At 35.9% G+C, this 19,791-nt stretch overlaps 1 protein-coding gene across 2 annotated transcripts in view; it reads left to right on the top strand.

The window, feature by feature from the left end:
* BCHE (butyrylcholinesterase) overlaps positions 1 to 19,791 on the top strand; it is a 60,706-nt gene that overhangs the window by 32,292 nt on the left and 8,623 nt on the right. The window lies entirely within an intron of this gene.

Genomic DNA, 19,791 nt, shown 5'->3' with positions numbered 1-19,791 from the left:
CACATAAGCATTTTTAATTATTTTGGTGTTCATAACAGTAATCCATCCAATGCTTTAACTCATTCAATCTTTCTCACATGCAGGAATCACAGCTCTATTTATGTCTAAATATACAATTGCAACCAAAAAGTTTAATGTGCCTGTAAACACACACACACACACACACACACACACACACACACACCGTGCTAATAAATTCAAGACTTTAAACTCAAAATCTTTAACGTTGCCTAGAATTAAATGTCGCTAGCCAATTTATTTCTCCAGCTTTTCTACAGAATATATTTTCTCATTCTTCAAAGCTTAAAAATTCCTCTTCCAGTCACACTTTCAGTTATAAACTTGCATTTTACACACACACACACACACATACACACACCCAGACTCAGTCAGCTCACCAAATCAACCTATTAGAATTCATGCTTATGTACCCTACCTTCCTCCTTCTGCAGTTAACGTTCTGTCTCCCATCCCCCCGTAAGTGGGATTCTGTAGAGCCCATCCACTCATGACTATGCAAGAACTTAGCTCTTAAAATTATTTTCCTTCTCTCTTTCATCATCATTTATTTCTCTATATATCATTCCCATTGTTTTATTAGTGTATACTATCTCTCATCTTAAAAGAAAGACTTCACATCGTTCAATAGCTACTTTCTCATTTTCCTATTCTCTTGGACAACAAAACTCTCTACGTGAGTTCTCTCTACCAATTGCCTACTTTCCTTTTCTCATTCTATATTTAAACTATTCCATTACCCCAGTCACCTCAAATTGACCGGTCTCATAATGGTCAGCAAATTATGTAATCATTTCTCAATCTTGTTGCTAACCCTGTCACCAGTGTTTGACCTTGCTGCCTTCTCCCCTCCTGGCAGCATCATTTCCAGTTGGGTTCTGTGAACCCAGCCATGGCCAGGCTTTGTCTCACCTTTCCAAACCTATTTTTGTCCTCTCTGGTGTGTCTTCTCTTCTCACATCTTCATGTTGCAGTGTTTCCAAACTTAGTCCTTGGACGTGTTCTCTTTTACGTACATTTTCACCCCATAGGCGATCCCATCCGGTTTCATCCCTTTAACTACCATCAATATACCAATGATTCCAAAGTTGTCTCTGTAGCCCAGACCTCTCCCTGAACCGCTAGACCTAATGTCTGTATCTGTTTAGGTATTTAGTAATATCATAAACAAAAGAACTATAATTTTCTTGTAATATTCTCCTCACAGGCTTTCTCATCTCAGTTAAGAACAACTCCATTCTTCCATTTGCCTAAGCCCCAAATCTCAGGATCAGTGTTGCTGTCTCCCTCTTTATCCTTCCCCACATCCAGGTTGTCAGTAAATTCTGTCAACTTACCTTTAAGAAAATAACCAAGCCAGAATTCTCTTGAAGAGTACATGTTGCTTATAATGATTAATGCTCATTGCATATCTTTGAATCTAAAATAGTCGTAAATAGAGCCTGGGCATTCAGTGATACTAAGAAATTATTGTTAAATTTATTAGGTATGATGGTGCTGTTTTGGCTAAGTAGGAATACGTCCATCTCAGGGAGAGGGAGATGCATACTAAATTGCTTAGGTGAAGAATGTAGTGTCTGTACTACAGCATAAAACAAATAAACAGAAGTTTAGGACTCTTGATTGCCTCACTGCTACTCCTTTGGTTCAAACCACCATCATCTCCCACATGTATTTTTCTCTAGCTTTCTGCCTGGTGTTTGTTTTCTTGTGTTCACTCAAACTTCATCTCTTCTCAGCACAGTGTCTCCATTCCACACCATACTGGTTCCTCACTGTTTCTTGAACGTATGGCGCACACTCAATACATTTATCCTCAGAACTCGTGCAGAGTTCTTCCCACTGATCTCTTTGCCTTCTTCTCCAGATATTTGCATGAATATACCCTTCATTTTCTTCAGGTCGCTCAAAAGTCACCTTTTCATGGGAGCCTTTCCTGGCTGTCTTAACACATTCTCAATTTTCTATGCATTTAACATTTTCCTTCTCTACACATGTTTGTCCTCTTTACACGTATTATTTAGCAGATTGATTTTATTCATCTTTTTGCTCTCCCACCAATATGTAAGATCCAGAGAAATAGGGATTTTGTTTATTTTGCTCAGAACTGTATATCCAGTACCTGTAACATTGTTGGGCACATAATAGGTATTCAATGAACAATTGTTCAATGGAGTAAAGAACTAATTGAATGGATTCTTCTCAACTTCCCTAGCACTAAAGCTCTCCAGAGCTTAGTTCTCAGATCTCTTCCCTTTTCTTTTTCTATTTTCTTTCCTAAGGAATCTCATCTATTTCTGTGCTGTTAAACACTATATATATATACGTTCATTAATTCCATTTGTAGGTCTGTAAATGTCTCACGTGTATAAGTTGCTCAAAATCTAAACCCTATCTTTAAATCCTTATTTTCTCCATCCTACATCAGCAAATTCTACCGGCTCAATCTTCAAAATAGATCCAAATATAACTTAGGTCTCACTGTTTCAGATACAAGCCTGTTCTCTACCACCGAGATACCAATTCTGGTTTACTACAATTGCCGGTCTCCCTGGTCCCTCCGTTGTCTCTTTGTAGTTTATTCTCCTTCTTTATAGTTGCAGTTATCTTTTCAAAATGTTAGCCAGATCTCGTCGCTGCCTAGATAAGAGCTCTCTGGTGATTTCTTCTTTTATCTAGAATAAAATCTTAATTTCTTATCATTATCTAAAAGGGCCTATAAGACATGTTCTTTGGCTATCTCTATTAAGATTCTCTCCCTGCTTACTATGCTCCAGCCAACCTTGTGGTCCTCTTGAGATCACTCACTAAAAATGTATGGATAAACAGGGTCTGAGAAGTTGAATAACATCATGTAAGTTCAAGCCGTTTTTAGTAGTAGAGTCTGGTTTCGAGGCTTGTGATTTCAAACCATGTATTATGCAGCCCCTCGGGGTGTAATGTGATACTGGGAGCAAGTTGGGGACATTAATTGAATCTGAGAACACAGAGAGTGACTTTGTGGAGTTTAAATATGGTGTGGTCCCATAGAGTTGAAGGAAAAGCAGAATTATAAATGTAGGTGTATATGCAGTGGCTGGGATTTCATGACTAGAGCCCAGTAAGGTGTTGTGGATGAAAGAATGTGGAGAGAGACCTATGAGTTCATCATGTACAAGAACAGTTAAAACTGAGAATGGACGCATTTGTCAAGGGAGTGGATAGAGGCAGAAAGAAAATTTGAGTCAAACTTATCCCTTATAAGCCCAGAACCAAATAGCAGTTTGATTTTTAAGTTATTGCAAACGTTTGGATGACAAGGTCTTACTTGCCTCTGGAATATTGGATCACAATGACAGTGACTATAAAAATAAGGAAGAGGACATACACCCTGATCAAAATCTCTAGGTGAGCATGTGCAATTTTAAAAGTCCTGCAAATAAATCTGAACAACCCCTAAATAGATGTGTCTCCTTATCACTACCGTTTTCTCCTCTCTTATTTCTCTTCCCATTAAGAATCACTGCCTTAACAAGAGGAAACCAGAGAGGGAGACAAACCATAACAGACTTGTAGTCTCCGGAAACCAACTGAGGGTTGCTGGAGTGAAGGGGGTGGGAGGGAGGGGGTGGCTGGGTGATAGACATTGGGAAGGGTATGTGCTATGGTGAGCGCTGTGATTTGTGTTAAGACTGATGAATCACAGACCTGTACCCCTGAAACAAATAATACATTATATGTTAATGAAGAGAAAGAATCACTGCTGTATAGCTTAGGAGACAGAAACACACTTAAAATATTTTTTTCAAGCTACACAGACAAAATGCAGGTTAATATAAGAGAAAATGATGATAGTAGCAAAAGAAACATAAAAAATACCTATTTAATTAAAACTATGTCATGGGGGTGCCTAGGTGGCTCAGTTGGTTAAGCATCCAACTCCTGATTTAGGGTGAGGTCATGATCTCAGGGTCCTGAGATTGAGTCCATGTCAGGCTTCACACTTAGCAAGGAGTCTGCTGGAGAGTCTGTCTTCATTCTCCTCCCTTACCCATGCTTAAAAAAAAAAATAAGTGCTATCATGGATAACATGCTCATCAATGTGCAAATGAGATAAATTACTGGTAAATGCATGTCTAAAGGAATGTGTTATCTAAAAAAGAGTTGTGGGGGGGGCGCCTGGGTGGCTCAGTTGTTAAGCCTCTGCCTTCAGCTCAGGTCATGGTCCCAGGGTCCTGGAATCGAGCCCCGCATCAGCTCCCTGCTCAGCGGGAAGCCTGCTTCTCCCTCTCCCACTCCCCCTGCTTGTGTTCCCTCTCTCGCTGTGTCTCTCTCTGTCAAATAAATAAATAAAATCTTAAAAAAAAAAGAGTTGGGATAAAGATTTTTTAAATTACAAGTATATTTGAAAGATGAAACACTTTCATTTTCATTACTTTTTAATTTTAAAAGTATTAAAATAGATCACATTTAAAGTTGAAAATCTAAACACACACTGAACTCTGGATTTCTTGGTTTTTCTTTCACCTCCAACAAAAAATAGCCTTGCTTTGTTGTTGAACTTCCAGCTGACTATGATGGATCAGAAAGAACATGGCCATTAGAAGAAGATACAGTTGATACTGAAGTCCATGTTTACCATGTAGTTTCCAAGGTGATTAATTCCTCTGAGTCTCTCTTTCCCTAATAAACCTACCTCACACCTTTTTGGGAAAACTTGTCCAGTGAGTCATATAGTCATACTTACTGTACTATGGAAAGCCTACAAGAAACAGCCAGAATGGTTTTGGTGGTTGTAGAACAGTGCTGTTATCTTTACTGTTGCTATCGTCATCCACTTCATCATCACTCTTGCATTTATTAAATATTTTATCAAGACCCTGGTATGACTCTAAGTATTCTGCATAGATATTTCATGCATTCTTTACAACTAATCTATGTAAAATACATTCATATCCTTATTTTATAAATAAATTGATGATTGGAGAGTTTAGGCAAATTGCCCAAGGTCACATAGCCAATAACATTTTTAATAAATACTTTTTCTGCTTCATTTCTTGATACTAAAATTGCTTCTAAATTATAGTACCTGAAATAGCAGTTTAGAAGACTTTGTGAGATAAATAGATTGTTGGCAGGAATACTCCTTATCTTCTTTAGATAGCTACTATTTTTATGTAGAAAATAAACTTTTATCCTACCTCTCAGATTAAGGACATTTTAAGATTTCTAATTTCAAATATATATATTTATTAATTTTATATAGTCCATAACATTTCATATTTACATATTGATATAAATGTTCAAAATATATCTGATCATAGCAAGATAATTATTTCTGTAGCTCTTATCAAAAAACAGCATACAACTTAATACAAAAAATATTTTTAATTCTTCAGCATTACTTCAGATATTTTTGCATAAAATTCATGAAAAAGTGTCCAAGGAACACTTCCTTTATATTCACAAGTTATTAAATCATACTAGCCAGTATAAAATAATTATCTTTTTAGCTTTTATTATGGTACATCTGCCTTGAATATAAGAAGTAAAATCCTGTGACTGACTTGGCTGCAATTTGCAAGTCATTCAGAAATTACATTCATCATCGTCACTAAGGAAGAGTCTGGAAGGAATTGCCTGAGCTGTATTTAGCATCTATGAGAACTGCACAGTCCACTCTGTTCATCTTTCTCACATTTCCTTTTCTAAGGAAAAGCCAGGAAACTATAGCCAAGAAGCAGCACATAAAGTAATGTTTGCTTTCAGGACCCTTCAGCTCACCTCAAACTCTTTACTGTGACTCAGTAAATAGGTAGTTCTGAATTAGTACATGCTTTTCAAAGATGTTTGGTTGTGCTACTTGTCTTTCTTCATAGACAATATTACTATCTGAATCTTTAAGATCTGTTACTTTGTTTATATATTGTCTATCTCCACAGATTAAAATGGAACTCTGTGATCATGGAACTTCTCAGTCCTGTTCACGGATCTCTGTGATCACGGACCTTCTCAGTCCTATTCACTGCTATATCCATTGTCCAGAGAGGAGTTCCCAGAACAAACTGGCAATAAAATTCAAAATAAATAACAGCTTCCTGAAAAAAAATTAGTTTGATATTTTATTGTGGATTAAAAAAATTCAACAAAACACTATCATGTGATACATCTACAATTAAGAATAACCTCATTGTCTCACAAGTGAAGAGGTTATGATTAGTCTGGAGGACAAAAAACAAGGTGTTTGTTGAGCGGGCAAGTGTATCTGGCTTCAAAAAAAAATGTATCATAAAGGAGAGTTTAGATATATTCTATGTGAGCAGGAAGCAGAGAACCTTTGGTTAAATTCATATAGAGACCATTTTTAATTTAGTATTAAAAGAGAAAAAAATACATATTTCTCTTTGAAAATGAATAAAAAATAGCCCCAATGCCTGGAACTCTAGTAGGGCCTGAATACAGGTCTGTTCTATCAAGTTGAGTTAATAGTGAATAAAGTGGTCTGGGGTTAAAATGACCTTCTCCAGAATGCGAGACACATCCCATTATGGAGATATCTGCTTTATGCAGATATTTTAGAGAAAATGAAACACTGAATAGGAGATTAGACAACATTATTTCAAGAAATCTTCAGTAAAAAAAATAATAATTAAGTAATAGAAAAGTTAGAAAAAATATGCAGAAAAGAGTTAATTTAAAAATAGAAAATCATTGATAATAAAATATCTGCTTTATGCAGATATTTTAGAGAAAATGAAACACTGAATAGGAGATTAGACAACATTATTTCAAGAAACCTTGAGTAAAAAAATAAAAATTAAGTAATAGAAAAGTTAGAAAAAATATGCAGAAAAGAATTAATTTAAGGGGAACCTGGGTGGCTCAGTTGGTTAGGCGACTGCCTTCGGCTCAGGTCATGATCCTGGAGTCCCGGGATCGAATCCCTCATCGGTATCCCTGCTCAGCAGGGAGTCTGCTTCTCCCTCTGACCCTCCCCCCCTCATGCTCTCTCTATCTCATTCTCCCTCTCAAATAAATAAATAAAATCTTTAAAAAAAAAGAAAAGAGTTAATTTAAAAATAGAAAATCGTTGATAATAAAACATTTCCAATTCCACACTAATAAATAATAAAATATAATACTTTAATGAGAAATAATGGAAGGCTGAAATGGGGCATCATGAAATTCTTAAATAATGGAAAAATGGACAGGATAATATTTAATTTACTAATTATTGATCAAATAATATAATAGAAGAATTATTGAAAAACATCATATTTTATATAGCAGGTAGCAAACAGGTATTTACTGTTCTCTCTCCAATGTTCATATAAATTTAATATAACTTAGATCAAAGATTTTCATCTTTCATTAAAAAAACAATTATTTTGTATGTGTAATTATTTTAATGATTAGAAATTCAATATGCTTGGGTGCTCACTTTGGAAAATTCATTAAGCATCATTTGAAGCTCCATATATCTGTGTTTTGCAATAAAACATACTTAAACTATTTGTTGTGCTGACAGTTTTCTCCAAAAATAGTATTATTAATTTTACTTTATTTTTCCTAGAAACAATGCCCTGTAAATATATAAATAAAATCACATATACATAATTTTTAATTTATTTTGCAATATATTCATCATATTAGCTAAATCTTTCTTAGCACATTAAAAAATTATATTTATATATCTATACATAAAATTACACCAAGTTCCGATACAATCAATTTAATGGCCTACTTACTTAAGCAAGGTCTAGTAGGTAAAACCTTTACCAAGTAGCTTTACTGAGCACTGACTGTATTATGTTATGGGAATGAACAAACATGTTCTCTGCTCTCATGGCGCTTTTTGGTCTAATGGAGGTGATTACTCAAATATAGGGACCTCCAGTGAATAGTGATATAAAAAAATAATTTTGAATTCAAGAAGAATTATTTGATATGCTCAAACTATCCATTAAGGAAAAAAGATTGCAATAATTATGATTTTATATAATTTTCTTAGAGCATTTGATTTCCCAAGTCCCTTCTAATGTTTAAGTGTTCCCTTAAAATCAAGCTATTTTAAGACATATATGCTACTATAAAACTAAGATTCCAGGACTTTTTTTTTGGCATTTCGTAGACTTATTCCTGAAACTGTGGGCTTGCTGCCATTAACTTTATGGCAGAGACTAGAGCAAACTGGTAGAATTTGGAACACTCAAAAGAGAAGCCAATTTGTTTCAAGTTTGGGATTATTTTCTATCCATAATTAATGCTAAGTCTGCCCTTTATTAAAATAAGTGCTCTGGTGTCATTATGTGAAAGTGCCTTTGAACTTTCTACAGACCCCTGGACAATAGCTTCTCTGGGAAATCATGTGAGCATATCCAAATGATAGCAGTTGCTCTACTGTCACTAGAAAACAAAAATAGGTACAAATATAGTGCATTTTGACACTTGGAAATTAGGCAAGATATCTGGATGCACTTGCCAAGCTACTAAAAGAGAAAAGAAGAAAGAAAAGGAGGGAGGAAGGGAGGAAGAACAGGTTTCTGCTTCTCTCTAATAAGCTTCTGCACAGTGGAGGAAACAACCAACAAAACTAAAAGGCAATGTACGGAATGGGAGAAGATATTTGCAAATGACATATCTGATAAAGGGTTACTATCCAAAATATACAAAGAACTTATAAAACTCAACACCCAAACATAAATAATCCAATTAAAAAATGGGCAGAAGACATGAACAGACATTTCTCCAAAGAAGACATGCAGATGGCTAACAAACACTTCAAAAGATGTTCAATATCACTGATCATCAGGGAAATAGAAATCAAAAGTACCGTGAGATACCACCTCACACCTGTCAGAACGGCTAAAATCAACAAAACACTAAGCAACAGGTATTGGCGAGGATGCAGAGAATGGGGAACCCTCTTACACTGTTGGTGGGAATGCAAGCTGGTGCAGCCACTCTGGAAAACAGTATGGAGGTTCTTCAAAAAGTTAAAAATAGAACTACCCTATGATCCAGCAATTGCACTAGTAGGTATTTACCCAAAGGTTATAAAAATACTGATTTGAAGGGGCACATACACCCTGATATTTATAGCAACATGATCTACAATAGCCAAATTATGGAAAGAGCCCAAATGTCCATGGACCAATGAAAGGATAAAGAAGAGGCAGTGTATCCATATAATGGAATATTACTCAGCCATAAAGAAATAATGACCTCTTGTCATTTGCAACAACATGGATGGAACTAGAAATTATTATGCTAAGGAATGTCAGACAGAGAAAGACAAATACATATGATTTCATTCATATATGGAACTTAAGAAACAAAGGGGGAAAAAAAAGAGAGAGGGAGGCCGACCAAGAAACAGACTCCTACCATAGAGAACAAACTGATGGTTACCAGAGGGGAAGAGGGCTAAGGGCACGAGTGAAATAGGTGATGGGGATTAAGGAGTGCACTTGTTGTGATGAGCACCACGTGATGTATGCAAGTTTTGCATCACCATATTGTACACCTGAAACAAATATTACCCTGTATCTTAACTAATTGGAATTGAAATAAAAACTTTAAGAAATGCTAAATAAATAAATAAATCAGTCTAGGATTCAGCCCAGTTCATTTTCTGGAACGCTGGAGGAGGCTAAACGTTGCCTGGTATTCCTCTTTAACTCTCCAAATAATTAAGCAATTCCTTCTGTCCAAACAATGCAGAGAACAGAAGGAAGATTAATTTTCCAGACCATGAAAGCTTTGTTTATCCCTCATACCATACTTTGCCAGGATAGTAAAGATCTAAGAGATCTTTTGTTTGACAAACTTTCGCCCTTTCAGCTGATGAACAACTGAAGATGAGCAGCGCAACCCAATTGCTAAATGGCAACTGCGCATTGGGAATCAATTTATTTGCATGACTCTATCCAACTACTTCAGTGAAGTATTTAGGAGAGTGGGTTAAGTCCAATAGCCACTTTAAAATACCAATTGAGATGTAAAAGTTCTCGCAAAACAGAAAATGTGCTTTAAAGTGGGCATCTTCTTCCTAGTTATAAATTTAGAAAAAGAATACTACATCTCAGCGAAGGTGAAAATGTGTAGGAAGATTTAGATTTGGATTAAAAGGAGAAATATGTTTGTATGTATTTGAGCCTTTTTTTACACCCCCCGTTTTTTTCGTAAATATGATTGAGTTCAACAACACTGATTGATAACCAGTACCAGGTTCTTTGTTAGGGGTTAGTTAAAAAAAAGAAAAAAAGTTTAGACAAGTTTCCTGACATCAGGGAGCACTCAAGAAATCTCCCTTTATGCGCAGTATTCAGCAGCTTGACTTTTTAGGATCATCCTTCAGACTGGATGTTTCTTTCTTACTTTCCAGGCATTCACTTTCATAGCACACTTCTAGCTGTGTTAGATCATAATTGGCCTTTGCTTATTGCCAGGGCTGAAACCTCAGCCCATGTCCTGTAAACCTTCAGTTACAACAGTTGCTAATTATTCTCAAAGTTAGAAGATGACCTGCAACTAAACATATGTCGTTTCCCTAATGGTATTTATTTAACTGAAACGTAATCTGTTCCTTTTTATTAATGTTGAGTGAAAATAAATCTTTCCCCTTTTTTTCCTCCCCCGAAGGTTTAGCCCATTGATATGTTTTGCCTTTTGAGCAGACTGGGTCACAGGATCATACAGTTTACATATTTCCTTTAGGATTCTTCTCTTTTCTTCCCTTTCCTTCCTGTCTCTTCCCCTTCTTCTGATCTTTCTCTCATAAAGACCTGTACTCCTATTTCTCTGTGAGGTTGACAATATATCCCAATCCACTACTTAGGAATGATGAAATAATAAAAATTTAATAACCAATTTGACCATGGACTCTACCCACACAATAGATTTAGATGCAAGAAGTCATTGTTAGAGCATTTCTGAATTACCAACAACTTCTGTGGTGTACTAATACAGTCCTGACCCTTTGGGTACCCAGATTCCTGCCTAGAAAAACAAACCTGTTGAAGTAAGAAGGAAACTTAATAAACCAATGAATCTAGGGAATTGTTCTTCAATAATTACTTCTCTCATCCCCACAGGTTACAAGGGAAATGTCAGGAGATGGAAGGAAGCAAATAATAAAAGTGAACTAGACTTAGATATTTGCATTAACTATAATTTAAATTGCAAATAATCCACTTAAAAAACTCTCTATGCACAACTACATTATTCTACACTACATATTGCTTTAGTAAGTAATATTTTTGCCCTTATTGCCTACAGAGGGAAAACAGTACAATCATAAAAAACTTTCTAACAAACTACAGTAAGGCTAGATGAGGGGCATAAATGAGCCTTGGAAAAGAATTGAGTTTCAGTTTGTGATCAAGGCTTACAAGAAACTCATGCATATTGTGACTCCCCCTCAGCTGATGTAGGGCTTTGACATCAAATGCATTATTACACTAAGCATTTGAAGAATCAATGAGTTTTCAAGTTTTAAATCTGAGAAGAGTATTATCTACAAGCCTTTTTTGTCATCTTAGCACAGGAGAATGAAGTTAATTCCTCTCTTCTAATACTGTGAAAATTAGTATTCTATGACTGATACTGAATCGATCTAAAACATATCCAAAATTCTGAAGGCTGTTCACTTAGTTATTTTAGCAAGCATTTATTGAGCATATACTTTTTGTGCAGGCTTATAATAGATGCTGAATGTGCAAAAGTGAATAATATGTGATTTGCTCTAAAGCTCAAAATATAGTTATTACCTATATAATTTGGCACTTTATAGTGACTTCCAATAGGATGATGTAAATTAAATATGTATGTGATTTACATCAATTGTTTTGGTACCTCTAATATTCAAGTTGCAGTATATACACACACACACACACACACATACACATAATTTCGGGATTCAGATACACAGAAATATGTGTGTTTGTGTGTTTATGTGTCTATATCTGCTAAGGACAATTATTTAAATGATTCCATTTGTCTTTAAAGATTCATCTTAGAAGCTTGTAGGAAACCATAAAGTTCAGTATAAGTTTTTTTTCTATTGTAGTATTTATGGCATTTTATTATAGATATTTTTCTTTTTTTAATTTTTTTATTATGTTCAGTTAGCCGGCATATAGTACATCATTAGTTTTTGATGTAGTGTTCAACGATTCATTAGTTGCATATAACACCCAGTGCTCATCACAACACGTGCCCTCCTTAATACCCACCACTCGGTTACCCCAGCCTCCCAGCCCCTTCCCTTCTGTAACTTTCAGTTTGTTTCCCAGAGTCCAGAGTCTCTCATGGTTTGTCTCCCTCTCTGTTTCTTCCCATTTTATAAAACTAATCAATCAACCTAGGATATACCCTTATAGGTTAAAATGGACCCAGTATGATTGCATTATTGGGAATGCATTCATGAATTAATACTAAGTTGCTTGAATAGAATTCGGTGGCTATTTAGTTGGTTATATAATTAAGAATAAATGTACAATTAATTTATTTAATTTAAGAAAGCTGTCTTTGGGTAGGTTTTAAAGATTGAACAGATTATAGAACACTTAATTAAAGGAAATCAGCAATGGCATTTGATCAAATTTATAAATATATTATAGTCACAGAAAATTCCTCTAAAAGGAATCAAAAACAACTTCAAAATGTATTTAATGTCTATATTTATCCTAAGGAGTTTCCTGTATACAAAATGAAGCAGAGCCCATGATCTTGAGAGAAACAGTATTTTATTTATCCTTTGCTATTTATTAGCGTCACTGTTTTACCTGTGTCTTCATATTTTTCTGAAACATTATATTATGAACTCATGTTCATCATCATATACTTAAATATGAAGAGAAAATTTGTTTACTATATGAAAATTGCTTTGTTCTTTATACAAACATGTCAAAATAATAGAAGCAACTTCTGAAATTTTCACTGCTGTTATCACTACTATCATGATACTAAATAAATGTCTCCTTTTTATTTTCCTTTTTGCTCAATTGTGCTCAATTGGTTCCTAATTTTTTTCTAAGAATACTAAACCTGCACATCACCTTTTTCAAATGTCAACCTTCTAGGCACAAGTTTATGCTATCTTATCAATTATTTTATTTAAATGTTAAACTATCATGGTAAAAAATAGTTTACAGGTAAGGCATATGTTAAAACTATCCCACAGTCTCTTATGGCCTTATTAAAAACTAATTTGAAGAAGAATTTCATATTACTTGGGGCTCCAAATACTGATTTTACTAAAATTGGAGAAAAGGTCATTTTTGAAATATAATTTCCCATGTGGTGGTGGTTTTTAAATATGATTATTTACGATAATTAAAGGAAAATGAGATAACTTGAACTATCAGTTGTGATATTTCTTATTTTTCTATTCATATTTCTTGCCTAAATACTATGAGTCAGGCACAGTTGTAAACAAAGCAACCAAATGATGATTTGCATGGAGCTTACCCTCTGTCTTAGTCCATTCTGACTGCCATAACAAAATACCACAGATGTGGTAGTTTATAAACAACAGAAATTTACTGCTCACAATTCTGGAGACTAGAGTTCCAAGATTTAGTCACTATAGCATAGTCACCTTCTGGTGAGGAACCCCTTCCTAACCGATAGCCAGCTCCTTTCACTGTGTCCTCACATGGTGGAAGGGACAAAGGATCCCTCTGAGGCCTCTTTGATAAAGGCACCAATCCCATTCACGAGGGCCTCCCTTATGGCTGAAGCATCTCCCAAAGGCTCCAGCTCCTAATATCATCACCTTATTTTGGGAGCACACAATCATTCAGACCACAGCACTCTGTAATGAGGGAAAAGGAAAATTTACAGTTAAAATCAATTTTGAATATTACTCAGCCATTAAAAATATGAAATCTTGCCATTGGCAACAATATGGATGGAGCTAGAAATTATTATGCTAAGTGAAATAAGTCAGACAGAGAAAGGTAAATACCAGATGATTTCATTCATATGTTGAACTTAAGAAACAAACTTATGAACAAAGGGGGGAAAAAAAGAGAGAGAGGTAGGCAAACCAAGAAACAGACTCCTAACTCTAGAGAACAAACTGCTGGTTACCAGAGGGGAGGTGAGTGGGGGAATGGGTGAAATAGGTGATGGGGATCAAGGAAGGCACTTGCTGTGATGAGCACCAGGTGAGGTATGCAAGTGTTGAATCACCATATTATATACTTGAAATTAACAACTAATTAGAATTTAAATGAAAACTTAAAATTTTGAAATATGAGGAAATCAAAACTGGCTATTTTAGTGGAGCCAGCAAAGAAGGCCTGTCTGAAGAGATAGGATGAGCATAGAACAAGAAGCTACAGTCTGGGAAGGGACAGGTGCTGTATATCCTGTGAATTAATTTATTGCTATGTGTATATTTTTAAATATCATTCCTGTATTGAAATTTGGAAAGTGAGTCACAATTTTGGTATTCCTGGGGAATACTACATTAGAGAGCTTGTGAATCCATTTGGAAGGCAGAGATTCCCTCAGTAAAATAAAGATTAACCACTAAATCCCAACTGCCTACTTCCAATCTGTATTTGGATCTCAAATTTCATATGTGAAGAACTGAATTCTCAATATTTTTCTTCAAACATGCTCTTGCAGCAGTTTCTATCTCAGTAATGGCAACTCCATTCATCTTTCCAGTTTCTCAGGCCAGAATCCTTAGTGTCATCCTTGCCTTTTCTCTATTTCTACTCCATTGGCTAATTGCAAGGACACTGTCTACCTTCAAAATACATTCATGATCTAACTACTTCTCTCAATTTCTACTACTAGCCCCCTGGTTCAAACAACCATCCTCTCTCACCTAAATTATTCCCGCAGTTCCCTAGCTGGTCTCCCTGCTTCTGACCTTGGAGTCTCTGTAGACTATTCCTGGAATTCCAGCCAGATGATCTTTTTAAAAAATATTAAGTGAGATCTTGTCCTTTCTTTGTGCAAACCCTCCAATTACTTCTTCTCTCATTCAGAGTAGACATAAAAAGCTTACAAGGACCTACAGGTCACTAAATAATGTGGCCTCCTGTCACCTCTCCAACCATGCCTCAGACTACTGCCTCCTTGGCTGGCTCCACTCTAGCCACACTCTCTCACTCAGTTTTCATGGAAAACCCCAGATGCTCCTCTGTCTTAATAGCCTTTGCTGTCTATTCCTTCTGCTGAAATGCTCTTCCTACAAAACACTGTATAGCTCACTCCTCTCTTCCTTCAAGTCTCCACTTAAAAGTTCCTTTCCTCTCAAATATTGCAGTTTCCTTACACAGAGGTAGCCAAAATCAAGGTTAAGGGCTCAGGCCTTCAGATTTCCAAGTTGGCTCAAGATTTCTTTCTTAAAAAAAAAAAAAAAAAAAAAAAAAAAAAAAAAAAAAAAGTTTATTCATGGGAGAGAGAGAGAGAGAGAGGGAAAGAGAGAGAGAACAGAGGAGAAACAGAGGGAGAAAGACAAGCAGACTCCACAATAAGTGCTGAGCCCGACATGGGGCTTGATCTCAGGACCCTGAGATCATGACCTGAGCCAAAACCTAGAGCCAGACACTTAACTGACTGAGCCATCCAGGTGCCCCAAAGTTGGCTCAAGATTTCTGACATCAGTTGCAAGTTCAAGGTCACCAGGGTCACCCTCACTTCAGACTAGCTGGCTATAAATTTGAGATCCCTAAAGACTTCCCAGATTTAATCATGCCCTCGAATGACTCACAGAACTCAGGAGGGTGCTATAAATACAACGGCAATTTTTATATAATAAAAGGATATATGTATCAGAACCCGTCTGGGCGCCTGGGTGGCTCAGTCAATTAAGTGTCTGCCTTCGGCTCAGGTCATGATCCCAGGGTCCTGGGATCGAGTCCCACATCAGGCTCCTTCCTCAGTGGGGAGCCTCCTCTCCCTATGCCCCTCCCCACACTCATGCTCTCTCTCGCAAAAATAAATAAAAAAAATCTTAAAAAAAAAAAGGAAAAAGAACCCGTCAAAAGAAGAGATACATAAACAGGATCTCGTACTGACAGGATTCCAAAGGTAAATCTGTAACCCCAGAGATGCATTACCTTCAAGGCATTAATTATGGCAATGTGCACATGGAGTATTGCTAGCCCAAGGAAACTCACCTGAACTTGAGATCCAGAGTGTTATTGTAGTTTCATTATATAGGCATAATCGATTAATTTATTAGCCTTTGTGGTTGAACTCAATCTTTACACCTTTCCCCTTCCTGGAGGTCAGGTTATCACCTGACTCAAAGTCCCACCCTTTTTTTTTTTTTTTTTTAAGATTTTACTTATTTATTTGACAGAAAGAGACACAGCCAGAGAGGGAACACAAGCAGGGGGAGTGGGAGAGGAAGAAGCAGGCTTCCCGCTGAGCAGGGAGCCCGATGCGTCACTTGATCCCAGGACCCTGGGATCATGACCTGAGCCGAAGGCAGACGCTTAAAGACTGAGCCACCCAGGCGCCCCAAAGTCCCACCCTTCTGATCACATGGTTGGTCTTTCTGGCATGGCCTTCCTTCCACAAGATTATCAGTGTGAGCAGGCCCACCCTGAGTCAGACCTTAAGTAAAAGCCAAGCAGGTGTCCACCATGAGTCACCTTGTTATCATAAACAATTTGGTACAGTGCAAAATTCCAAAGATTTAGAGGTTACCTTGCAGGAATTATGGACAAAGGCCAATGAAATTCATGATTACACTCCTTCACCACTGTCCCCTCTCCAGCAGCTATTATATATTTTCCTTCTTTGTCTTATTTATTGTCTATCTTCCTCAAAGTAAGAAAACTGCACTGGCAAGAATTTCTATTTTTGTCTTTGTTGATTTTCTGTGACTTAAATAAGCCTGACATAGTATGCACTCAATTAATACTTGTTGAATGAATAGATTAATTTTGTTTTGCTAAATTCAGATTCTCTTATATCCTCCCTATTCCTTAAATTAAAATACAATTTTATTCAAGTGACTTGACATAGAATATAAATCTATGAATATTTGTATATCTAAGAAATTATCTGACATAATCTGTATTCCCTTTGCCCTCTCAGGACAGTAGAATATTTCAGCTCGCCTTCCAATTTACAACTACTAATTATGGCTTTATTTTATTAGATTGTAAGGCACACTGAAATATATTCACTTTAAAAGTATTGTATACCTTTCTTAGACATCACTGTCTCCGAATTCTTAATCAAAAAGAATCTTAATTCCTAGGTTAGGATTGATGGGCAATCCTGGGATTTATAATCCCAAGAAAACTTGACGCATGGAGCTGAATGCATACTACTTCTTCATATCAGGCATCCTGAGTCAATTAATGTCTTTTTTATAAATTTGTTCATAAAATAAGATCTCAAATCTGTGCTCTACTATCAATGACAAGCAGTAATTTCCTGAAATACAGATGTTAGGAAAATATTCTGCATTTTTGGTTAAATAAGCTATGTCTCAAAACTTTTCAAACCTACATAAGAGGAAAAGTGTAATGGATGATCTTTAGACCACTTCTGTATACCACAAAGTAGAACAAAAATCTCATAGTAAAAATAGAGCAGAGATTTTTCTATTTCATGGAAAATTTTAGGTATTATCGCTTCAAAGTCTTTATTTTGTGACGAGAACAGGAAATACTTTTGAAAAATAACAGAGCCAAGATGTTTAAATATACCTTATAATTCTGAGATTAAAATTATATAGTGTTTCAGAATTGTGTAGCTGGAAAATGTGTTTTATTTCACAGTCTTTAATTGATACAGATAGAAAGAGAATTATATCTCTTAAGTTTTAAATTCTTTGAAGATTCCTTCAGATTATACAGTAAAAGGCTCCATCATTTCAATAGCTATTCCAATCGCTTTTTGAAAACTGTATTTATATCCATAGGCAAAGGAATTTTATTATCTCTGGATTGCATTTTGGAATGTCATGAGCTATTTCATAGAACAAAGTTTGTCAAATGAGCACGGGCAGTGCCAGTAGGGCTTCGCTCTTGAAGTACGAGGCAGCTTTGTTCAAGTCACCATTTGCAGAAGCCAGAAATGAATGAGCAGTTAAAATGGTGCCATAAGTTAATTAGAGTGGAATTAGAAGGCAAGTGGGCAATTTAGGAATATAAGAATTGCTGTACTGAATCAGACCAATGGTTCTCCTGGTTTAATATCCAGCCTCCGGCAGCTGTACTTGTTAAGTTTCTAAAGCTTTAAAAGAAAGGGAAAAGACTATATAATTCACCTAGACAAGTATGCCATCTGTGATCTGGAGAAATTTTCTTCATGACCTCTCTCAAATAATACCCTGAAGCAGGAGGTTTCAATCCTTTCATGATATTGGTTTAGCTTGAATAGCTCTGGTTATTAATAATTCTTTTTAATCATCCAATTCCTACATAAAATCAACTAGTCCATCAAGAAGCTATTTATCTCCAAAGCTCCTAAATTCATGGTTGAATATGTCTTTTTCTATGATAAAAGAATACAAGTTCTTGATGGCAAAATCTGCTCTAGACAACCATGCTCAATGAATGCCTGCTTCTCTTTCCAAAATTTACTGGGTTCACAGGCTTGTGGCCAAAAGAAATCTTGTATCTGCTGTCACTGCTTCCAACTTTCTATTTGTTACCAATCTACAGAGCTATTTGAATGATGAAGAAATTTGCACACTGAACTTTTAGAAAAGTTCAACTGTAGTTTTTCTTATATGATTTTACTTAAGGTAGAATGAATCCAAGAGAGAGGAATGAATTACTTATCCTTATCACTTTAGTCTTCGTTTATGATAGAAGTACCTGTGACAATCTTATAAGTTTCTTGGTTATTGGTTATTCTGGATAACCTCCAGGTCAATATTTCTCAAATGTTATCTTCAAAATAAGCCATTTAGTCAAAAATCCCTCAAGAGTAGTAAAGGCCTACAGTTCCATCTCTAAACCATTTTCCTAGGCTGTCAGATCTTAAAGTGATAACACTAATATCCTAAAGCTATCACTCTAATAGGATCTCCTCTATCCTGTATTCCAAGAAAACTAGTTTTTCCATTGTGTTTTGACCTAAGATGAACACTCATTATTTAGAACGGTGTTAATTCTGTTCCCTTTCTTTCTTTCTTTTTTTTTTTTAAGATTTTATTTATTTATTTGAGAGAGAGAACAAGAAGGGGGAGGGTCAGAGGGAGAAGCAGACCCCCTACTGAGTAAGGCGCCCCATGCAGGACTCGATCCTGGTACTCCAGGATCATGACCTGAGCCGAAGGCAGTCGCTTAACCAACTGAGCCACCCAGGCACCCCGATTCTGTTCCCTTTCTCTAGCTTTCCTAATTTCTCTTTCTGGTTCTGTTCCTCATTTACTCTCCTTACTTCAGCTAGAAGCTCTTTCCTTCAGGTAATTTCTTTTCAAACATGTAGTGATTATTCCCTCTTCTGACAATTTGTGTCCCTTTGTTTATGTTTGGTTTAGGCTACCATACATTGGTTCTTTTTTTTTTCATGAATGGTCTTCCTTGTAAATTCCCTAAGGGAAACTATATTTCCCATGTTTATTTGCATTTCCAGATCCTAGAGCAGTGTCTAACTCATAATCATAGCATGAAAATATATTAAAGGGAAATCTATAGAATCGCCAGTGACTACTTAGAGCCACTTGCAAAATGTTTACTCTTTGAGTTTGTGTTTGTGTGATCTAGTTAAGACCATATTATTGAGTGCTACAAAGTGTAAACAAACCCCCAACTATACATTTCTAAAAAAAATAGAATCAAGTGTTATTGATGTAAA

Source organism: Zalophus californianus, chromosome 1 (genome assembly GCF_009762305.2).
Source record: "Zalophus californianus isolate mZalCal1 chromosome 1, mZalCal1.pri.v2, whole genome shotgun sequence".
Lineage (NCBI taxonomy): Eukaryota > Metazoa > Chordata > Mammalia > Carnivora > Otariidae > Zalophus > Zalophus californianus.
Note: the sequence above shows the minus strand (reverse complement) of the source record. Positions and strands in the feature narration are given on the sequence as shown.